The sequence below is a fragment of the Trematomus bernacchii genome, unplaced genomic scaffold, assembly GCF_902827165.1.
Source record: "Trematomus bernacchii unplaced genomic scaffold, fTreBer1.1, whole genome shotgun sequence".
NCBI classification, from domain to species: Eukaryota; Metazoa; Chordata; class Actinopteri; order Perciformes; family Nototheniidae; genus Trematomus; species Trematomus bernacchii.
The window spans coordinates 3,714,704-3,738,679 of record NW_022987656.1 but is presented as its reverse complement, the minus strand read 5'-3'; the positions used below and the strand labels follow the sequence as shown (position 1 = coordinate 3,738,679).

General features: G+C 39.9%; 2 long non-coding RNA genes across 3 annotated transcripts; both read right to left on the bottom strand.

Moving 5' to 3' along the window:
- Positions 1-624: 624 nt before the first annotated feature.
- Positions 625-2,470, bottom strand: LOC117486791. Its single transcript, XR_004556320.1, has 4 exons — positions 2,244-2,470; positions 1,821-1,989; positions 1,017-1,101; positions 625-652 (listed from the first exon to the last, which is right to left on the bottom strand). It is a non-coding gene; the product is annotated as an uncharacterized LOC117486791 (long non-coding RNA).
- Positions 2,471-19,493: 17,023 nt separating this feature from the next.
- On the bottom strand, positions 19,494-21,754 carry LOC117486641. 2 transcript variants are annotated; one of them, XR_004556301.1, is made up of 4 exons: positions 21,478-21,749; positions 20,813-21,074; positions 20,552-20,619; positions 19,494-20,157 (listed from the first exon to the last, which is right to left on the bottom strand). It is a non-coding gene; the product is annotated as an uncharacterized LOC117486641 (long non-coding RNA). The 2 variants fall into 2 exon arrangements; XR_004556300.1 differs by having other exon boundaries at positions 20,813-21,754.
- Positions 21,755-23,976: the final 2,222 nt, after the last annotated feature.

Genomic DNA, 23,976 nt, shown 5'->3' with positions numbered 1-23,976 from the left:
GTTTACATTAACTATCACATTTTTTGCCAAAAAAAATCTGTAATTTTACAGGAAATCTTTTTCTTTTAACATATATTAATTGTTAGAATAGAGTTATACACCTCTAGAAAAACTGAATAAATATTTTTTTAAATGATCAAAAAAAGCTGAAAAAAAGAAGATTACTGTTGTCATTTGAAAACCTGGGGGCCTGGGGTAGGACCAGAAACGTTTTTAAGCTAAAATACGATAAATATTATTGTTTGTTTTGTTTCTAACATGTTCAATAAATTGACTAATACAATTTTGTTTTTAAAGAGCCGCTGTTTTGGTGATGGTGTTAGTGTGATGAGTCCATGTCAGGTCCTCAGTGATGAGTCCATGTCAGGTGCTCAGTGATGAGTCCATGTCAGGTCCTCAGTGATGTGGACCCCGAGGAACCTGTAGCTGCTGACTCTCTCCACCGTAGTCCCATTGATGGCGATGGGGGCGTGTCCCTTTCTCTGCTGCTTCCTGTAGTCCACAAGCAGCTCCTTTGTTTTGCTGACGTTGAGATGGAGGTTGTTATCCTGGCACCAAGATGTCAGGTTTTCGACCTCCTCTCTGTACGCCGTCTCGTCACCGTCGGTGATCAGGCCGATGACTGTCGTGTCGTCAGCAAACTTCATGAAATCTAAGACCATTTACATGTAAAACACAAAGTAAACATGTCATTTTACCTTGCAAAAGCCCAAGTTTACATTAACTGTCCGATGTTTTGTAGAAAAAAAATCACAAATATATACAATATATTATTGAAAATAATATACATCACAAAAATAAAAACAATAAATAAAATATATTTTAAGTAATAATAAAGCAGAATAGACCGGCAATGAAACATTTCAACATTTAACAATAGCCAACATTTTGTTCAAAAGATAACAATTATAAACACTAAAGAAATCTACCAGTTATGTGCGTGCATGTGTACATGACTGTGTGTGTTTCAACTCTCTCCATTCAAAGTCAGCGACGTTTGTAATTAATGAATACACCTTTATCTTTATCGAGTGCTGTTTTTGTTTGTATTCCTTCCTCTCCACTCTAGTCCCATTGTCCGGATTGATCTTGAATAGGCACCTGTTAAGACAGAAGTACACTTACATTTAGTGTTTAATTACACATTCTGTGGATGATACAGCTTGAAGTCAAAGGGTAATGCTACTCTTAAATGTACTTTTCATTAACTGTTATGATCATATCTGTGCATTTAAAGCATTGGTTTGAATAGATTTTGTTATATAAAGTCGTCACTTGGCATCACTATCATATCACACTGGACAGTATCGCAGCAGGTCTGTAAACAGGAGCAAGCGGTCACTTGAAGATCATTTGAATGTGGTAGCTACGAGTCCCATCTTGAGAGGTTTGTGTGTAACTGGGGCAGATGAGGTGCGTGTCAGTAGCAGAGTGAGCGGTGTAAAAGCATCGTAGTTAACCGAAAGAAGTTTTAATGTGTTTGTTCACTACAATAATACCAGGTTTTCTTTTGTTGTCGACAAAGGGCCCTCTTTCCGTCATTTTCATTGAGCTGAAGTAAACATACCACCGATTGGCTAAGAGTGAGTTTGAGCTTTTAGGGAGGAGCCAAAGCACACCACTGCAAAGGAAAGGGGTACGCTGAATTTACAACCCAAGACAAAACGAGAGCATAATGCGAAACAGAATGCAGCACAATAATCTTTTTATCTCGATTATCTTGTATAGTCAGGAGCACTTATCGTGTGTCAGAAATGTGCACAATCCTCTACTCTGTGGTTTAAGATGGAATTACTTAATAATTACAATTCAAGTCTTACCTCTGCAAGAACTCCAGGGTAGCTCCCAGTTCTGAGCGATAACTGATGTTGAGGCAGTAATATGCTGCAAACATCAGCATCAGGGCGTCGACAACATTCAGGACACTGCCACTGACGATGGTCTGGTCCTCTGCTATCATGTAGTGTCCAGCTGTCAGGGGAGAACTCCCTTAAGGTACACAACAGGAAAAAGTCACAAAACATTTATAAATCCAAAAAATATTTAGTGCAGATTGTTTTGTTTTTTTTACTGGTGATCACATGGCCAATTGTATTTTAGGAATGATCAGCTCCTGCAGCTTTCTTTTCTTTCTTAAGTGTTTCCTAATGTTAACAGTGTAGAAAATGTCACATCATAAAGGGATAGTTTGGGTGTTTAAAGTGGGGTTTTATAAAGGTACTTATCCATAGTCAGTGTATTACCTAGAGTAGATGATGGCCGGCAGGGGCGGACTGGGAAACGGTGGACCTCTGTCGCCTGTCAGCTTAACTTCAATGATGCCGTTTAAAAACAGCAAACCGACCCGGCCGTTCGGTGATTCTACAGATGGTCAGTCCGCCCCTGCCGGTACCGAAGTGGGCCGAGTGGCCCGACCGGCCCATCGGGATTCGTCCCGAACGTCCCGATGGCCAGTCCGCCACTGATGGCCGGGATGCCCCGAGCTTAGAGATGCAGACAGGAGCAACCACCTGGAAGCAAAGCAATGTACTGCTCTGGAGAGGGTCAGCAGAAAAACATATTTTAGCCACCTCTTGATGATTTCCATATCCTTTCACTGTTTGCATAGCAATACCATATAGGACATTGAGAATTGATAACACTTGTAATATGGCAAGAAATCTTACTTGAGGATCTCTGGCTGCTGTTTATTCTTGGTAGGTTGCAATTACTGGTACTGCAGCTACAGTAACAGCTGAGGGAAAAAAAGAGACACAAGTTTGCACATGCTTAAGCAAAAATAACTTAAATAACACAGCAGCAGCTTTAAGTACAGTAATACCACTCAGAGTTCCCGTTATGACCGGTAAAATATGCTGAAGACCGGCAAATCGAAATCTCTCCGGTCAAAATAATTTCCCTTTTGAACAATACCGCATCAGTTGCGCCACTTATGTGACAGACAAGAATAGTCAATTCTAATGTCTAACATTTAATGTGGAGAAAGAGTGTCCTGTATGGGTTGATTGTGCGTTGATCTGTTGGCAATGCCTCGGGGTTCCGGTGGGCATGTAAACAAATGCATAATGCTGCGCTATACTTTGCGGCCTCACCCGGTTGCATATCAACGCTTATTGTTTTAATAAGCAGGTAGTCATATCATTAGCTAGAACCAGCTAGATCTGATCGATATGGACATAAACGCGAGTGAAGTCTAATCTGACCGGAGCAAGAGATCAGCTGCTGCTGACGAGTCGACACCCAGCTCTGCATGATCATCTGCAGCGGTGAGCGGAACAAAACACACACTTCAGGTTAGAATATCACGTAGCTATTTTAATTACCTCTCAAACTACCTAAACTAGTTATAATGATGTTTACTGGGTTGCTCATTACTGATTCCGCGAGCTGCATGATACTGACGGGCTGTCAGGAGAGGGAGAGAGAGCGCTCCGTTTATTATTCCCGTGTTATAAATTACTGTACACTTTTGAATAATGTAGTTAATCTACTAGAATTAGTTTGTTTAATATCGAATCATATCAATTTGTTTAAAAGCTCAATAAATAAGACCTTTGACCGGCACTTTTCTCATTTTGTCCGGAAGATTTAAACTTTAACGGACATGTTGACCGGCAAAAAGATATTCTAACGCGAACTCTGCCACTTCAAGTATAAGACCTGAGTACTTCTACTCTTATTCAAGTACAAGATCAGAGAACTTCTCCCACCTCTGATTATAGCCTTAACATAGGATTTAAAAGATATGGATAATGTGCATTGTGTGTAACATTATGCCCACAAAAAAATCGATTATAAAACTAAGGATTGAGCTAACATTAGGAGTTAGTGACAATGTATGCTAGTTAGCTAGCTAAACTATTTATTAAATAATATTGCGAAAAAGTAACTCTGAAACATTCACTGCACATCAGCTCAGCCACTCGAGCACCATTAAAAAATTAAAAATTAACACCCTGCATAATGACGGCATAGAACAGCTCAATTTCAAAGCATGGTAGCTAGCTGCTACCATAGCTAGCTAGCTGCTACCTAGCTATGGTAAGGTTAGCTAACATTACTTTGTTTTCGGTCGTTAAACAAAATGTATACCATAGCTAGGACTTTGACGTTTGCAATGTTTTAAGTCTTGAGTGTTTTGAATCCGTTGATAAATAGTTTTTACCGTTACCTCTGAAAGTGCTGATTCCTCTCCTCTGGGTGCGCCACGTGTAGTGCTCTTCATCTCCTGCGTGCTAACTGAGTGGTCTCTGTAGTATCAGTGCCTCAGTGCATGATGGGTAAGTGCAGCAGAAGTCTCGTCTCTGATTGGCTGCAAATCGATTGCCCTGAAAATCCTTTGATGAACATCCAATCCTTGTATTATTTTAAGAATTGGAAACGCCACACCCAGTGGCGGCCGGTGGTCTTTTTTTTTGGTGGGGCTCTTGACGTACCGTAAGTGACCTACCCGGGGGTCCGGGGGGTTTCCCCCCGGAATTTTTTTCCGAGAAATGACCCCTTAAATGATGACTTCTGGTGATGTTAGAGGGGGGGGGAAAGGAGAAATCGAGGCTTAAAAATATGAGAAGACTGATCAATACCTCCATAATCTTCAGTGTGGAAAATATTATTTATCAACCTGAACATCTACTACTTTACCAGGAATTTGTGTTCTCAGAACTGGTCTGTTTTTTTCTTTCTTAAAACTGTTCATGTTTTATGAACCAACACCTTCACCAAGTAGCTTTACAGTGAACTGCATGTGAGATATAAAATTAATAGCATCTTTTCAGTAGCATTAATTATAAATATTTAAGTGGTTCAATACAAGTCACTACAGCATTTCAAACTGAACTGTGAATAAATGCAATTTAAAAAAAATAACCACAGCACAAAATGTCATAAATTGTGTTTTTTCTTTGTTTCTCTGAGGATTATTTACAAACAGGCTTATTTACATATAGCAATAACTCAGAAATGAAAAAGCTACATCGTCTAACACGAACAACCAGTTAGCATAATGATAATATATGTGTTATGTACAATGTAACTGGCAAGGCTAGAGCAAGAAAGAACATAAAGTTTGCAAAAGGTTTAAATAACTTCAAGTATCTGTCTTCAGATTACGTGGAGGTTTTAGTCCGATGGGAAGCAGATTTTAAGCGACACCGAAGATAAACCAAAAATGTGGTGGAGCTGCAAACCGTGTAGTGTTGCTGGGACAGAACAGGAGCTATAACCGTTGGAAAATACATCACAGACAATGCAACAAACGTGGAGACAGAACAATCACTTCTGTGATAAATGCCCACTTATTAATAAACTTCTAACAACCATGGGAAACCTCCTCTCTACATATAAAGTGATATCCAAGCATGGGAAACAAAAGACAGCATTTACCTGTTTGCATCCAGCTAGCCAAGCCTTTCTTGTGTACCAGCTACTTGTGAAGCCTCGTGTATACATTTTGTCTTTTTCACGAGATTGCTGCGATATATTCAAATCGGGTTGGTCCGGTGCAAGGTCTTTAAGCAACAATTTATCTGCCAAACTTCTCCTTTCGAAAGGATTGGAGATTAGCTCTTGAACAGAATTAGGCGCGGACCGAGGTCCGGAGACTCCACCTGCACACGAAGCCATCCTCATCAACTACTGCGTCAACCGGATACGAGTCACTGTCCAAACTACTCACAGACTGCACTGGGCGCTGACATTGGCGCCCGGTGACCGTCATCTTTGACGACGCTGATTGGCTGAAATTATATTTTCGCGGCATAGTTTACACGTTACAGATAGCAACAGTCAGCTGCTGGTGGCTGCTGCTGCACTGGTTGAAGGCTCCTCTCTTAGCGCCCAGACGAGAGAAGGTGCATGGGCAAGGCCAGGCAGGAAACATGTGACTTATCAGTAACTTTAGACATCGTAACACAATTTTAAACGAGATTTTATTGTAGATTATACATTTTACTGATACCAATTATATAATATTTACCTTGTTCATTAAAAATAAAAATAAAAACATATATATTTTTTTAAACATATATATTTTTTTTTATTTTAATTTTAATTATTATTTATTTTTATTTTTTTCAATATGGGAAGAGGTGGGGCGGCGCCCCTAGCGCCCCTATGGACCGGCCGCCACTGGCCACACCATAAAGATTAATTTAAAAGTAAAAAAATGGGGTGCAAACTATTTACATTGCAATTATAATTGTTTAATTCTTTGGATTTTATTTTCTTAATTTACAAAATGACAATGTAACTAGTTGATAAATAATAAAACAAACACTGAAGGCCTTCCAAAGACACAAGCAAAATATGTTATAAGACTTCTTTATTGTCAGTGTATTCTTTTAAATTGAGAATAGAGAACACTGATAACTAATGTTGGTGCACATTTATATAAGTTTGATTATGATCAGGAATATCCCATCTGTACTTTGTAGTCCTGTCCCAAGTACAAGTTAAGTAGGTATTAATCAACGTGTACATATAATTTTTAGTCATGCATAGTACTGCTTTCCTGTTTGCTTTATTTTTGAGAAACCTATTCTGCACCTACCTGGGTTTTTAAGAGAGTCCAATACCCCATGAGACTGTTCAGTCTCATAAAACATGCTCAATTATACTTTTTGAAAACACAAGCTCACAATAAAGTCAGATGGGAGATCTACAGAAGCAAAGTGTGATAGACAAAGATGCATTCCTATATTAAACAAACAGAAAATAAATCTTTGTTGTTCCACGAGGCAGTTGTAGCCATAGCAAATGGATTAACAAGTGAATTTAGGTACTTAACCTTCAACTACCTGCTGCCTGAAATCCCTGTGACATCACTGTAGATTGTTGTAACCAACTAGCTGTGTGGGACATTATCACAATACATATTTAAGTTAATTGACTTGAATTGTAAATGTATTTCGCTGTAGCTACTAGCTTTGTCAACATGCTTTGGTGAAGGCCTATTCTTTCAATGTGATGCATTGAATAGTTGGATATTATTAGGCGTCTAAAAGGACAACATTGTTCGTTTTACTGTAATTGCAATGCTAATACCAATTTAGCATAGTGGTAGCACTAACTGCTAACACGGTTTTGATATTCAGAGTCTGGCTGTTAATGCATGTTCAATGTTATGGGCTAAATTGTACATGCTAGTGTGATAAGGCCTAGGGGAAGATGCTAATGTTATTTAACTTCTAGATCCTTTCATTTTTCACTTAGAGTGAAATTCAATATGTTTTTTGCATACTGTGCGCCAATCACTCTGTGTTTTAAATATTGAGTCACACATTTTAGAACATTGATACATTTCTAAAAGCTACTTTCCTAACAAACATGGTGCAGTTGTAGCAATCGCTACGAGAATGCACTCTGTGTTAGCTGCACAAGTGACTTTGCGGTAGCTTCGCGTTTCTGATCATCTGAAAAGCTAAATGATGTCAGAAATTGGCACAGCTTTTTCTTGTGTTGAAAGAGATCAGCAGGTCAATGTTACTTGGGCTGTGAACGCACCGAACACCAAAACGGCTATCTGGCGCCGGCTATCTGGCAGCCTCTCTGCGATCCCCTCTCCTATCCGCATGTGGTTGTGTTTGTGCATGTATATGCTCTGTGTGTTTGTGCATGTACAGTATATCCTCCCTGTGTGTGTAATGTGTTTAAACACAACAGAGTGGGGGAAGACATTTCCCTCTGAGTGATGAATACATGATATCTTCTTCTTCTTCTTCTACTTAGAAATCATAAGTGAATGGTCACATTAGGTTTGCCTGCAGTGAATGCTGACAGCTATGAGCTAGTTTATAGATGTATCATGGCATAGCCAAATGTCTCCTATATAACCCACAGGCTGTTACTGGTGGGTTATAGTATCATTTTATATCTGAATTGTGCTCTGGTAGGAATTCGCACCCAACATGCTAACAGTCAAGTTTTTTTTTAACTCTATGGTTTTACACAGTTTTTATAACATGAAATTCACATATTTAACAATTAAATCTTCAAATTAATACAAATGTAGCAATAAAGTGAAAGTCAAAATGTGTTAAAATGTAGTTTTTTTTTTACTATAAAAGGATAGTCAATACCTGTGTTTTTTCAGTTTATCAATGTAAAGTAGTGGTTAAATTAAGCAAAATTACTAAATATTTCTTTCTTTACTCATATATTTTCTTGCAATTATACATTTTTTAAATGAGTATTAACAGTATTTGTTATGTATTTGACAGTTATATATAGCCATAACAAAAGTATTTTTTAGTAAAATTACAGAAAATGCAGCTAAATTTGCTAACAGAAAATCATTTATTTTTACGGTTAGTTTTGTTAAATTCGCATTTAAAAACTGCTAAAAAACAGATAAATAATGTATTCCATTTCTACAGTTTTTTTTTGTTAAAATACATGACACATTTCAATAAACCGTTTATTCTTGTAAATTGAATATGATTTTCTGTAATTATGAAATACAATAAAAAACTGTAATCTTTTTGGGGGAAAAACTGTAAAAAAACATTTTTTTTTTTACAGTGTGGATGTTCCATATCTCTGGCCCCCCTTGGTCAATTTTGATGATTGACATCTCTTTTTAACCGTTAGAGCCAATGGAATCGAGGGGAAGTTCCACATACACACACAAGCTGTGTCCCAATTCAGAGGCTGCATCCTCCTGAGGATTCAGCCTACTCAGTCCTCCGCGGACTGCGAAATGAGACGGTCTACGGAGCATTTCCTGGTACGTCACCGGCAGTTACTGCCCCTACCTTTTGCCGCCCCCGTCGCCTAGCAACCAGCTGCAGTCACAAGCGCTGGTAATAATTTCTGACATTAGGCAAAATATTTTCAAACGGTTTGAAAACTGTTTGAAAACAGTTCAATATGGAGTCAGAGATAGTTCTTTTTTTTGTGTTGTTCAATATGTTTCAATTAATTTCCCGACGGCGCAACAGGCGCACCATCTATTTCAGATTAATGGAAGACCATTTCCAGGTAATGATACTTATATATATAAAATATATATGTACTGTATTTTTAGCTAACAGTAATGTTAATATTAGCCTATAATACATGTTACATGTTATTTCTCTGGTTGATTATAGCTTGTGTATGTATATAAACATGTCTATAGAGATATATTTATACACAAACACAGAATATATGTATGTACTGTATTTTTAGCTAACAGTAATGTTATTAGCATATAATACTGATACAAATGTAATTTCAGGTTGAGTATAGCTTGAGTGTATATATAGACCTATATATATTTATTGATATATACACACATACATATATATATATATATATATATATATATATATAAATATATATATATATATATACACACATAAATATATATATAAACATGTCAATAGAGATATATTTATACACATAAACACAGAAAGAAAATATGCTCTTCACTTATTTAACCCTTTTTTCTCAACTTTTCCCTCTACCAGCCAAGGCCCCTGTACTGCAGGATCAACTTGGACAGGTTTTTCAATGACCAGGGGCCTCATTTATAAAGGGATATACGCAAAAAAAATGGCGTGCGCCAGTTTCTACGCAATGTTTGCGATTTATAAAATACTAACTTGACGGGAAAATGTGCGGTCCTCCACGCAAACTCTAACCCATGCGTACGCACTAAGCACAACAACGGGAGAGACGAGAAACTTCGACACCGTTGGCAGAAGGAAGAATGGAGAGAAATATGTGTAAATAATACCATAAATAAAATGTTACCTCTCATTTATCATATATGAAGAATTCATTTTCAAACATTGATTAAAGCCAATCTTAAAATGATTAAACAAACGCCTGTTTGAGACTCCTCAGTGCACACAAAAACATAACTTGGAGAAATAAATAAATACGGATATGTTATTTAAAACCACCTCGAATATGTTGTGTTAATGTTATTAAATGTTTTCTCATAAATGATGCGGTAAGCAGGAGGACAGAATTACGTCTAAACTGACGCCGTTTTGCTTTTCTATAGGTTGTAGATACAAGCATGGTTTTATATCCAATCACGTTTAATCGTGTTTTATGCCGTTTGCCAAGACTTGATAAGTCGCTCGTAAAACACAGGAGGTATGGAAACTAAGAACACCATATGTGGTAAATTGTACAGCTAATATAACACAATACATTAGTTGTATTTCCTTTAACTGGTGGATTATGGATATATAGTTGCTGATCGACAGCTGGAACACAAACCACCAAATACAACAAAATAATTCAGATCCAGTCGTCATGACTCCACTGCGGAGGGATTCCCCGATCATTTCTTACAGTTTCTCATCAAGGGGGTGGTCTCCTGTCCCCGGGACAAACACACTGCCTGAGGAAGGTTATGTGTATTTTTTTTGTCATTAACCTTTTTCGGACCACTTATTTATTTATTTTGGTGACGATCCGACCTCCATGCTGCTACTCTGGTTCAAACTGCATCCACCAAACAATATGATTTATCTCGACCTCCCCAAAAGAACCAAAATCTGACACGGTGTGAGATGTCTTTTTTAGCTGTGCTGTCGTCATTTCCTGCGATCTTCTTCATGCAGTCAGTCAAAATGAATGAATGAATGGGCGTTTCTTTGACTATTTATAGGCAAATATGGGCGTTACGTGAAGCCCGCAAAAGCTGCACCGCATTTCGAGTCGATTGTGATTTATAAAGGGAAACAAGCGTAGGAAGTGCCGTACGCACTTCCCTCGCCGGTACGCAATGTTTTGTGAATTGGAAAATGTCGGAACATTTCTGTACCTATTTTTTTGCTTTGTACTACGTAAGCAACCTTCCCACGTGAATCCTACGCAAGGTGTTATAAATGAGGCCCCTGGACACACGCCCTGATTTCAGGTTGAGCAGGGAGTCCTTGAACGTGCTGCTGGACCTCCTGGGTCAGGACAGGAGACACGGCTGGGGGGCCACAATCGAGACCCTGGTGTTCCTGTTCTGGCTGGCAAGTGGGGCATCATGCAGGGTGGTCTCCAGAGTTTTTGGGATGCCTAGATCCACTGTACATCGGATTGTCCACAGAGTGACTGAGGAGGTGGTGGCCATTCACCACCAGGTCATCCACCTCCCCAGGACAGCAGAAGACCTGGAGGCTGTGTCGCGTGGGTTCGCAGGGCTGGCCAGACACAGAGCCTTCAGAAAAGCTGCTGGAGCAATCGACGGCTGCCATGTCTGCATCGTGCCACCAAGCGGCCCTGATGGTCACTGCTTTAAAAACAGGAAACTGTTCAGCTCAATTTTGCTGCAGGCTGTTTGTGACCATCAGGGCCGTTTAATCGACACGTACGTGGGCTGGCCTGGGTTAGTCCACGATTCTAGAGTGCTCCGCCACAGCCCACTCTATCGGCGGGCACTCTACCCTCCTCCAGGGCACTATATCCTCGCAGACGGGGAGTACCCCTGCCTCCAACATCCACTCCCCCTCATCACTCCCTACAAACGGCCGCTGCAAGGTGTGGGACCCCAGCGCTTCAACAGCCATCACTCCCGGGCACGCTCCATCATCGAGTGTCCCTTCGGGATGATGAAGACACGATTCAAGAGCATCTTCCTGCAAGCGCTGGAGGTCCACCACACCTTGTTCCTCAAGTAAGTAATCACTCATTAGGACATTTTAATAATACTGAAGAGTAGATTTGACCTGAGTTATTTTTTGTTAGGAGGTAAACATATATATATATATATATATATATATATATATATATATATATATTTCTGCCAATTTTAAACTTTCAGGTCATAACAGCATGTGCCGTCCTCCACAACATCTGCATCGGGGCCGGCGACATCATGGCCCCAGAAGAGGATGTAGCGGAAGATGAAGGGGAGAATGTGTTGGAGGCAGTCAGTGGTGCTCCTTGGCGGGACCAACTCTCTGCGGAGGTGTCTGCCCTGGAGGAGGTTCCTGGTGACCACGATTATGTGTAAAGGTATGTAAAACAATTGAAGAGCTGTGATAAAATAACCTTGTGCAATATTTATATACATCTTTTGTTCTTATCTGCTGCTGAAAACATCTTAGTGACATGGCAGCCGTCAATTGCGTCCGCTCTGCGAACCCTAGCCCTAATGGACAATCCGATGTACAGTGGAGAGAAGCATCCCCAACACTCTGGAGACCACCCCAAATGAAGCCCCACCCACCATCAGAGGACACCAGGGTCCTAATTGTGGCAGCCCATCCAGGTCCAGCAACACCACCTGGGACTCCCTGCTCAGCCTGAATGTGTATATAGTTTAAATAAGTTTTATTTGTATGTTGTTTTATTTGTATGTTGTTCCATAAAATAAATCATAAGTATCATATTGCTCATTACTTATTTATATTTATTTATCTGCTAATCTTTCTAGGAGATAAAAAAGCCTATTAAGGTTCTCCCTGCTCTCCTCTGCAGCTTCATGTCCTCTCTGATGAGGTCCATTAGCCCATCTTTTCTTTTTCTTTTAGGCCGTGATGGCCCTGCCTCAACCTGATCCTCGTCCTCCTCTTGGTCCCCCACTGCTGAACTTGGCTGTGGCATGTCCTCTGGAATAGAGGATATTAGGACAGGCGGGCAGATGGAGGGCCTCTGTCCTAATATCTCATCCATTTGGACAAACCATGGCCAAGTTGCAGCAGTGGGTTTCCCACCGACTCCCTCTCCTGACCCTGGGTATTTGCATTCCTAAAAGCAGAGTAAAACAATCATGGCAGTACAAAAAAAAACACCAGCAGATAAACAAATGTCAGCAAATGTGTTTATTAACTTGTAAAACTCACATACTTTATATCTTACACTCCCCTGCAGGCCCATATCTTCCAAAACCGTCCTAATCACAGAGAGAATAGTAAAAAATCTAGTATTATGAATAAAACAATAACAATATCACAAGGATACACACACTTAGGAAGAAATCTTTTCTTTTTTTTTTAATGGAGGCATGGAGACATCCCTACACAAATAAAACAAAGAAATAAGGCATTGACCCATATAGTAGTTGTCTAATTAGAATGGACTGTATGAAATGAGGGATGATTAATAAAATAACGATACAAACTGGATATTGTGCCTTACCTCCAAGCGATGCTCATGGAGAATTTGGCCCCGGTGAAGAGGGATTCATTCTCCCCACGCATTTTTATAAATTGAGCAGTCTGCTCCTTGCTCCCTATCAAAACAAATTGTTGCATTAAGATTTGTATAACAAAAGCAGTTAAATAAATAAATTAGCTTTATAATGAATCCCAATAATATGAAAACCAAACAGGGTTTACAACATGTCAAAATATTTTCACTTCACATTATTTTATGTATGTAATATAAAGAAGACATCTCCAATCGCCCGTATCTTTAAATAAAAAAGTTAAATCGGTTTACTGTTTCATGTCGTTTACTATTTGGGTGAGTTGAAACCCTATACTTACATTTAAAAACCAATCCAGCTCCTGCCGAAGCTTCAGCCGTTGCCGGTACGTTGGAAGCCATTTTCTTAAAAAAAAAGGAATTTGTCACCGTCGCCCATTGCATCCTGGGATATGCTAGACCGCGGAGGATACATCAGATGTATCCTCCAAATCTGGGAAATGAAGGCCGCATTTGTGGGCCGCATTCGGAGGAGTCTTGTTTTTTTTTTATTGGGACAGCCTTCGTTCGGCGGAAGTGACGTATGCGGTCTACGAATGCATCCTCAGGAGGATGCGGCCGCTGAATTGGGACACAGCTACACGTTACCAAATAAGGAGTGTGAGTGACGCGTAGCCAGAATACCCAAAACAGGAAGCTGTCATACACTCTGGAAGCTATCATTAGCAGCTAATATGAAAACTCAGTTTTTGACCTAAAAATTGAATTATGGATTATCAATTATTTGTTCAAAGTGACAGACACATTGGATTAACCTATGGATTGACTTTCAGCCACGTTTTTCTCGTTTTAATGCCATTGAACAAAACTTTTGATCAGAATAAAAGCAAAAGGTGAGCATATCTCAGTTTTTTGCTACCTAAAGCTACGTCGTGTGTTGTCTGCTTTTGCTTCCCCTGTCGCGAGTTCTGATCGATCAGTGATGATACTTATATTTCTAGAATCTGTGGAATCTCAGCTTGCTAGCAAAGCTTGTTTGTGCAGATCCGATAAGTATATCGATCGATTTATACCTAGAGTTCTGTGCTAAGTGCGTTAGCATTTTTTCGCTCAGGGCTCATTTAGACGATTCTTGTGAGACTTGTGTTTTGTTTTGGTAAAAATGGTTCATATCGTCAGTTAGTTCAGTTTCTTCCCGTTAAGTGAGTATGACACATTCATAGTTTATAACATTTTAAGAAGCCCTTAGACACAGTTTCGTGAACAAAAAAAGCGCTTATGCGTCGCAATTAGTGTGAGGCTCCACTAGCATGTTCTTACTAGAGCAAGTCTGGGCATTATTACTGGGCAAAATGCAAGCGCTGTGGATATCCTTCTCCCCCCTGCCCCCCACTGGACTATCCCACACACTCAGACACTCAATTCCAGCACCAGACACTTTTTTACGCTGCTATGGACAATCTTGCACTAATGTACATCCCCAAAGATATTGAAGTGACTGACTGTTATTTTGTATATATTAATTGTTGTGTTTTTATCTTAATGCGTGCATATGTGTAAATGTGTCTGTTGATTGTGTATAGGATATACATATTTGTATACATATTTGTATAAGTGTATTTTTGTATTCGGGATTGTTGGAAACGTTATTTGGATCTCTCTGTCTGTACACACAAACTGAAAGATTGACATTAAAGTTGACTTTGACTTTGGATATGAGTAATTCTTTCTTTGTGTACATATGTTTGACTTAATGGAATTAAGTATTACAATTAAATTACTGGAAAACAGAATCACACACAGGTATTGAAGTGCCTGAATGTGGATACTAACACAAGAAATAGAAGATTATTTTGCTGCACAAATGTTTAATTACTGTAGCATCTTTAATACTTTCACCTCCACCTCCTGAAGCTAAACCTGGAAGAAAAAAACTCTTAAATCCATCAGTAGCCACCATCTGCAGCAGTGAATTAAAGATGCCTGCAAAGCTTACGATCCATATGCTGTATTGTTTGTCCCGCTGTAGTACTACACTGTGTTTGATGATGATATGCTTTGTTGGATACAAATTAACATTATATTGTGTATGCCAAAATACATTTACATAGTAGCTTACAGCATTGCAGATTTCTCAAATGGCTTCATATAAACGCAAAAAGCAAAGAGTACTACGGAGTACCACATTGTTTATGTTAGGAATATTTAGTCAAATAATGATGCTATAATAAGTTGAATTTAATAAATAAAAAATAGAACATTTAATATTCCTATATTGCCTTAAATCATCAAATGCTACAACAAATATTCACAACAACTTTTGTTCAGTGTAACCAGGAATCGATTTACGGCTAAAACAAACGGGGGGTTACGTATTGTAACCCTAGTTCTATAAGCACAGGCGGAGCCCTCTACTGGACTATATGGGTACTACTCTCATCAATGATACGCGAGCGTTCACACACTGAAGTTGTATAAACGTAGCCAGCCAATCAGGGCGAGCCTACCTGAATGCGCACGCAGGCTCACAGTATATAAGGCAGCTACACCTCCTGACTGTCATCCTACACCCTCTTCAGCGAGCGGCATATGGAAGACAGGGCCCCTAGGTAGTAGGGATGGGTACCGAGGCCCGGTATTAAATGGGCCCCGGGGCTGAATTATTAAAGACCGTGGTACCGTTAAGCTCCGACGTTATCGGTCTTTTTATCGGTACTGGAGACATGTAAAAAATATGTCATGTGTATTATTGCTACACAAACATTATATTGCAGTTTTAGTGTCGCCAACTCCGTTTCTAACATACAAAAAGACTGCAAAATGCGTCATTTTTAGTATTTTCGATCTCTCCAATCCAGACGAGAGATCTCTCTCCCCTGTCTGTGTGCGAGGGGGCGGGGCAGTTTACACACACGCAGCTGCTACATGCAGCAACACACACACACAGAGGAGATGGCGGAGAGAACTAAGCGCTCCGAGGTGTGGTTAAACTTTACCCGTCTCGCTCGTTGCCTAAAGTGCAATAAGAGTTTAGCATGTAAGGGCGGTAACACGAGCAATTTGTCTAAACATCTTGCAAAAGTGCACCACATTCAGACGGAGAAATGCACCGTTTTCGACTGTCTTTCTAGTAGCTCTGTAGCCCCATCCACGAGTAACGTTTCCACCTCAGGTATTATGTATGCTAGCAGCAACACACGGAGCTAACTCAATGATACAAACATGGGTTAATGATTAGAGGTAACTGAGTTATTTATTTTGTTAAAGTTTCAGCTATTCTGTTCACAGTTCTGTCATCAGATTATTTAATACAATTTGTTAAAACGTTGTTGTTTCTTTTGATGTGAAATATTATGTATTTAATTTAAATAAAAAGCAATGTTAGTTTTGTTCACAATTTGTTTATTTTCATTTTTCATTTAATCGTTTATTTGAATAGGGACAATGCACATTAATGAACACTTTAGACAAATAATGCTTCAAGTGTAAATATGCCGGATTTTAGCTTTGAGCTAATTTCCATCCGTAGTCCCTGACATACAACATATAGTTAGTTTACCTCATCTTTCTCTCCAAAAGAACCGATAAAAGTACCGTTAAAAGACCGGACCGATAAGCGGTATCGATAAAAGTAGTAGTACCGTTAAAACCTTAACGATACCCATCCCTACTAGGTAGAGGGCTCCGCCTGTGCTTATAGAACTAGGGTTACAATACGTAACCCCCCGTTTCATCTCACACAGGCTCCGCTCTTGTTAGAAATTAAAATCAATGTTGATATGGCGTAATTTGAATGAAATACACTGTATTTAATTTAAATCTGTTTTATTCTAAAAACCGGAGATTCACACGTGACTTCCGGTTTTCCGCTGGTGAATTTTGTCATTTCCGGTTAGCATTAGCACGTGGCGCAATGCTACGTTTTGAAACCGTGAATTGAAGGTGAAATAACGTGATGTTGTACACTAAACACCCTGGGTTTAACACTCATTTATTCACGCTGGAATGAGGTTTATTAGGGAATGTTTAAATCACCACAGACATCAGAGTGATGTAATTCAGCAGCAGAAACCGACAGGATTTGCATTGGACACGCCCCCATCGACGCCGGCCAATAGGAGAAGACTACAGTTGTTACCCGGGAGCCACAAGAAGGATCTGTCTCTTTCCTTGCCCCCAGCAAGGCAGGGGGGAGCCACCAACGCGCACATTTCATTTGTACACCACCGCATCTTTTGTGTAATTAAATGCTGTTAACTTTTATAAGCTTGCCTTGACTCTTTTCAGTCTCTCCTGCTCTCGAGGTTCAAGAATAACTAACATTTGGCAACTACGAAGGGACTCTGAGATTGGAGAGAGCTGGGAGAGGAGAAGGCTGCAGCTTAACTAGCATCACACCAGGCTGCAGACAAAGGAGTTTTTGGCTGGGCCTAAACGAAAGGTGAGACGGTTACCTGTCTACATTAGGTGCAAGCGTTGGTAGTGATTTGTAAATTGATCTGTGGTGTGATAGGTGATTGCGAGTGGTGCGGTTTTGTTTATAGTGTTTCTTCGGCGCCGCCCGATTAATGTGAATATTATATAGTATTAAGACCTTTGGGAAGGCACTATATGTGTTCTGTTTTGCACTGGACTGGGTCCATTCATGTTAGTCGATATGTTTGATGTGTTAAACCGGCGTAGTCTGGTTTAATAAAGTATATTGTGTGGAGTTCTTAAGCCAAAAAGTATATTTTTGTGTGATGTTCTAAGCCGGAAAGATTGTGTACAAGATTGGTATAAGATCAGCTTTTAAGGTCAGCATCTATAGAATTTAGAGCTAAGATAAATGAAGATTGTGTTGTTTTGTATTTAAAGGGGACCTATCATGCAAAATGCATCTGCGAGACATCGCCACAACGCAACGAGTCAACATTCTCCGCTATGTCCACTGCATATAGCGCTCTGCATGTACGACTGTTCCACTGTCTGTGTGTGTGTCTGTCAACCAGTGGCGTCGCCTGGGGTAGGCATCCGGGGCTTTAGCCCCGGATGTTTTTTCTTTAGCCCCGGACAAATTCTCCCTCAATATAATACATTAACCGTACTTCTTTACCTATAGGACGGCAGATTTGTAATTTCCCGTGTTCAGTGAATGCAACATAGGCAAGCCAAGACACCACCAGACCAATCAGAGAGTTGCATGGAAATAAACGTGTTTTATTGGCTGACAGGTACGTACCTCTCCTCTGTGACAATGTTTAAACTTTAAACTGTCAGCCCCGGACGCGGAGATTCTGAAGATGGACATTAGACATGTTTTCAATAAAAAAGACGGCAATACTCAAGTGGTGGCTCACACAACAACCCCAGAGCCACCACCTGAGCCAGGTGAACAAGGTATGTACATGTCAGTAAACTTACAAGTTATGCGAACATGTAAGCAAAGCATAAATTACAGCTACGTTGACGTTACTTTGAATCGCACGGGTAATCTAAACCGTTAGCAAGTAGCTATAGCGAGCCAGATATATTAAATAAACACTTTGTCATACAATATAAATGTTGTGTTTTTTAGCGTTACCTGGTGATTTCAAAGAAAGCTCTCTGGGAAATGTTGACTTACTGTTCGACAGGAAGCTAGAAGCTACCTTACAGTACACAGTTGATCCTGAGTCCTGTCAGTTAAAGTGTTTCATAGTTAGCTTAGCTAAGCATCAAACTAGCACTGAAATATATGGATGTTATGTGACAGTATTTCTGAGAAAAGTCAGTTTAAATGGTGGCCTAGTTGCCACTGCTTTACTGTCGACAGCACGTTTGAACGTATTTGCAGCAGTAAATGTGGCTGTTTGGCCACTGACGTTGCCATAACACCTGAATTTAAATGTGCAACCTCTTTTTGTGACAGATTTTTGCATGAAATTATAATTCTGATTGATATTTCCTATTGATAGCTAGTTTCTATGTGAACATTATGAGATGGACAGCCAGCTAACAAGCTTTTTATATACAAAGATTTCAGATCAAAGCTAATCCAGTAGGGCTCCTGAAAGGGGACAAGGGACACTATGCTCCCAAATATTAAGCCTCAACCCCCATCTTAAAATTGATATGATCAAAAAATCTGCATTGTCGGAGGCCTTTTTTCCTCATTATCATGTCAAATTGTACAGCTTTCCTTAGTTTTGAATGCAGAAAGATGACTATTCGAGTATTACGTGAAAATGACTATATTTAAGTGTTAAGTAAATATATTAAGTGAATTACTCAAACTGCATTTGTATAGGAATGATTCTCTCCTATTGGCAGATAACTACTAACAGTGATATCTACTGTACAAGAGGTTTCCAATGTCAATTTAACTATTTTCAATTGGTTAGTATTATATTTTGTGACAGTGTGGTGACACTCATTTTAATGAAGACAAATTTGTGTATCTTGAAATTCATTTATTTGACAGAGCTGGAAACTGATTTTAAATACTTGTTTGTGTTTACCTACACAGTCATCACAGATGAGCCAAAAATAGTAGAGGATGAAGAAAGGAGAACAGGAGAAAGGGACACACAAGAAGGAGATACAACAGATAAGAACAACAATGAACAGGAACATCAGAACAGACAAGAGTCAATGGGTAACTGGGTAACTGATTTAGGGACTGCAGATACAGGGCCAAGGCAAGTGAGACATCACTGTTTTCCATCCGGCATGTTTGGCCAGCAAAAGAGATCATTTCAACCAAGTTGGTTTGATACTTTTAAATGGGTTGAATATTCTACCACTGCCAATGCAGCATTCTGCTTTAGTTGTAGACTATATGGCAAACCAAAGCAATCAAGGGATCAAAGGGACACCCTCACCACCTCAGGATACACAAACTGGAAGCGTGCATTGGATTCTTTTCGAGAACATGAAAATTCAAACATACACAAGGCTCTTCTTTCCAGTTCTCGACAGAATGCTGGAGGAGCTTCAAAACAGGTTTTCTGGAGTTGGGGAAAAAATATTAATTGGCATACAGGCATGTCACCCTCCATGGGGAGGTCGTCGACCGATTTGCGAAGGTCAAACCAAGGCGATTTAGCCTAACACTTCCACCTACAAAACAATAAAGAGTGTGAAGACAGCGAGTGATGATGGGGAGAAAAAACGAAGCAAATGAAAGGTAATGTGATGAAGGAAGCAGCAAGTGAGGAAGGAAGCAAGTGATGAGGGATTATTATTTCCTCCTTCCATCCCTTTTTTCAGTTTAATCTCATTACTAACAACTTCTAATAATTTGACATAGTTTATGATTTAATTGGAAAATCAAGTGTTTTTAAATAATAAACCTGTTTCTGATTCTGATTCTTTGATTTTTTTTGACATATGGGTGTTGAGAGATGTATAGATCTCTTAATGTTGCTCTCAAAGTGCACCAGATTGATGCTTTTAACTTCAATATTTAAAAAAAATCTTCCTGGGGGAGTTCCCCCCAAAAATAGTACTTTACCTCTGCTTATGTAACTCCGGTGTAGTGTCCCCTCGGCAACAGATCACTCACAGTTGGTGATTACTTTCCTGCATTTCAATGGACAGCATATAAAAAGGACACGTGAGCTTCATTGCTTAAGAGATCCTCACATGCCATCTCTTTAAAAAAATAAGTGTCCAGTCAACAACAAAACATCAGTGATCGTATAGTGGTAGTATATTTTTCATAAGCAATGTGAAACATTAAACTTAAAAAAACTGGTGTACAAAACTCACATACCTGCGTTGATCTCCTGGAGTGTCTCTACTCTTTCTTCTCCACCATTAGAGATTGCAAACATTTCAGAAACAGCTAGAGGTAGGGGACAAATAACTTGTTCGCTGGGCATGTCAAAAACCTCCCTGCTTTGATCAAGACTTTAGGGAGCCTTTCAGCCCCTCTGGCAAAGGGGCTGGAAAGCAAGTTTTGCAAATGCAGTACCATCTACATGCTTGTCCTGTTCCAGACACTGCTCTCAACCACTCAGGGCCTGCACAAATACCTGCAGAAAGAAACAATTGACTTGGTGCAGGCAGTAAATTACAAAACAGCAGTTGAGAACACACTGAAAAGTTACAGAAGTGACGAGAAAGCAAGACCAAGGCCCTGTGCAATGATCTTGATATTCCCGAAACTGTGACACAGAGGAAGAAGCGTAGAAACATGGAAGACTTTGTAGTCGAGGCATCGTGTGGAGCAGCTCTCCCATTAGCTTATTAGCTCAGATTAGCTATTGATGATCACGTTGATAAATCATATAAAACCAATAGCCAAACACACAAAAAACATGCTGCTGTGTGAGCATTAAACGATTAACATTAAACTAAACAAACACAACAAAACGTTATAGTCCTTATAAAATAAAAACATACATTTTGTCCACCAAAATAATACAGGCACCTTACCCTCGAGAGATCCTCACATGTTATGAGAATCTCCCACAATCCATTGCCGTAACAAAGCTAATGCAGGCACACGTTTGTTTGTGACACCAGATGGCGTAATTCTTCTTCTTCTTCTTTTATTTAATGGCGAATCGCTTCCACTTGGAGCATATATCGCCACCTCTGGCGTAACCCGAATTAATTCTCCGATTTAACAAGGATTTTATACCAACCTTTATAACTCTGTACACACACGACACACCTATATGTCGTGAGCTGATTATCGAGCCTTCATTGTAACAGATCTGGTAGGCCACCACGTTATTCTTTACTTTCTACGTCTTTATATGGAGAAGATATTACTTTTTTCTCCGTCATGTTGTTTCCATAGCAACAACAACTTCCTGTCAACAGCCAACGAAAAGTAACAAAAAACACTGTAATATCCTTTTCAGTTTCACAGAACACAAATTGGGTTATTTACATAATGTTTACAGTACTGTTTATTGTTATTTTGTAATATTCTTTGCGGAATTTGGCCATGTAAAATGTCCTATTGGGTTGCTGTACAGCCAATGCGTGACGTCATTGGTAAGCGGCGTAACGAACCCCGAACAGATTCTGGTACCTACACCGCCACTGTGGGCTCAGCCCCGAATGTTTCCAGGTCCAGGCGACGCCCCTGCTGTCAACGCTTTGGTCCAATCACATTCAGCATCCCGTCAGCGTTTTTTCCCCCCACCAACAGTCTGCGAATCAGAGGCACAGTAGGGCGGGTCTTCGCGGAATGCGGGTGGGAAAAATGCGTGTGCCGTGTTGTCTCTTTCAACCTGTCTGAGTCAGAGCGAGAGTTTAAAAAACAGCTCATCTAGTTGCATCTGTACTGTAGCTAGTAGCCTAGTTTCACCTACCAGGGTGGCATGGAGTGGCAACTGCCACCCTAAAAATAGGCCTTGCCACCCCAGCTGCCACCCTAGTTGGCAGTTTTGTTTTGAAAGAAAAGTTGTGGCTCATCTGACATTTATGAGAGAAAGTCTCTAATGTCCGAGTGCAAGTGAATGCAGCACAAGATGCACGTCTTGTAACCCCTCCCCCGTCCCTGGCGCGAGCGTGGAAATATGATTGGCGGAGATTTCATTTGAACGGGACGGCGCAAAACGAGAAGCATTCGGACCCAAGTACTGAAGGAATGAGGTATTTGCGGTCTACAATGACAGAGAAGAGACTGTCAAGTTTGGCTGTACTCAGCATTGAATGAAAACCCACTAAAGCTGTTGATCTTAATAAGTTTGTGAGGTGTTTTGCTGAACAAAATGGTAATCGCTGCATTCAGCTGTAATAGACATGTCAACTTGATGCTCTGCTCACGGATGAGCATACAAAACTGTTAAGATGATGACCTTACGTGTGTAAATATTTTTTTTTCTTTGTGGGGGTCTGCCCCCAAAAAACAGTTTTAAGTCCTGAGAAAGTCAAATAAGACGGTGTGTAAAACTACACTGCCCAGCCAAAAAAAGTAACCACTTTGATTTAACTAGGCCAGTAGGTAAGGGCATTCCACTGGATAATAATTGAAGTATAAAAGAATGCATGACTGAAGTGATGGAGACCATGTTTGAAGGCAAACAAAAAGAGGAAATAACAGGTCAAATCAAGCAAATCCCCCTCTCAGATTCCACAGCAACCAGAAGAACATAAATACTGGCTGATGATTTGATTAATCAGCTTTGTGATGGAATAAAAAATGCACAGTGCATTTCCTTAGCTGTGGATGAGTCCACTGACACCACTGACAATGCTCAGTTGCTGGTCTTTGTGAGTTTTTATGATGAGGCAAAGGGGGGAGTTTGTTGAAGATGTGTTGGGCCTGACGAACCTCAGTGGACACTGAAGTAAAAAGATATGATTCTACACTGTATTGAAGTAAACATGTATTATTTTGAATTGTATTTTAGTGAACATGTATTGTTTGAACTGTTTTAAGTAATCACAACTGTTATAGGTAATCACAACGGTTTTGGGTAATCATATATATAGAAATGATATTCTTACTTTCAAACTCACTGACCCAGAGATTCTGTGTCACACACACACATTGGCCTTTTCACCCCTAAAAACAGATGTTGGTTTTAAGGTCATTAAAGACATCACATACACCGCTCCTTTTCACCCCTCCACAACAGATGTTGTTTTTAAAGTCGTTAAAGACCTCCTTAAATATGTGGAGAAAGGTTTAAATGTCTGAAAAAGGATAGTTTATGTGAAAAACTCTCATGGGAAAGGAATGGAGTTAAGATCGGGGGCCGAGATAAGAGTGACTTTTGACCTTGTGAAACTTAGGATCTCACGTTCTGGTCGGAACTCTGATTCGCTGTATTGAACCCGACCAGGAGTGAATCCAACCAGTAAAAACACTTGGGGGATGTGACCAGCTCACACAGCTCCTCCTCTCGGACTCTCTCATTCGCTTTGGAATGAAAGGGGAAGGAAAAAGTCAACACATCTCCGCCCCAAAATAGG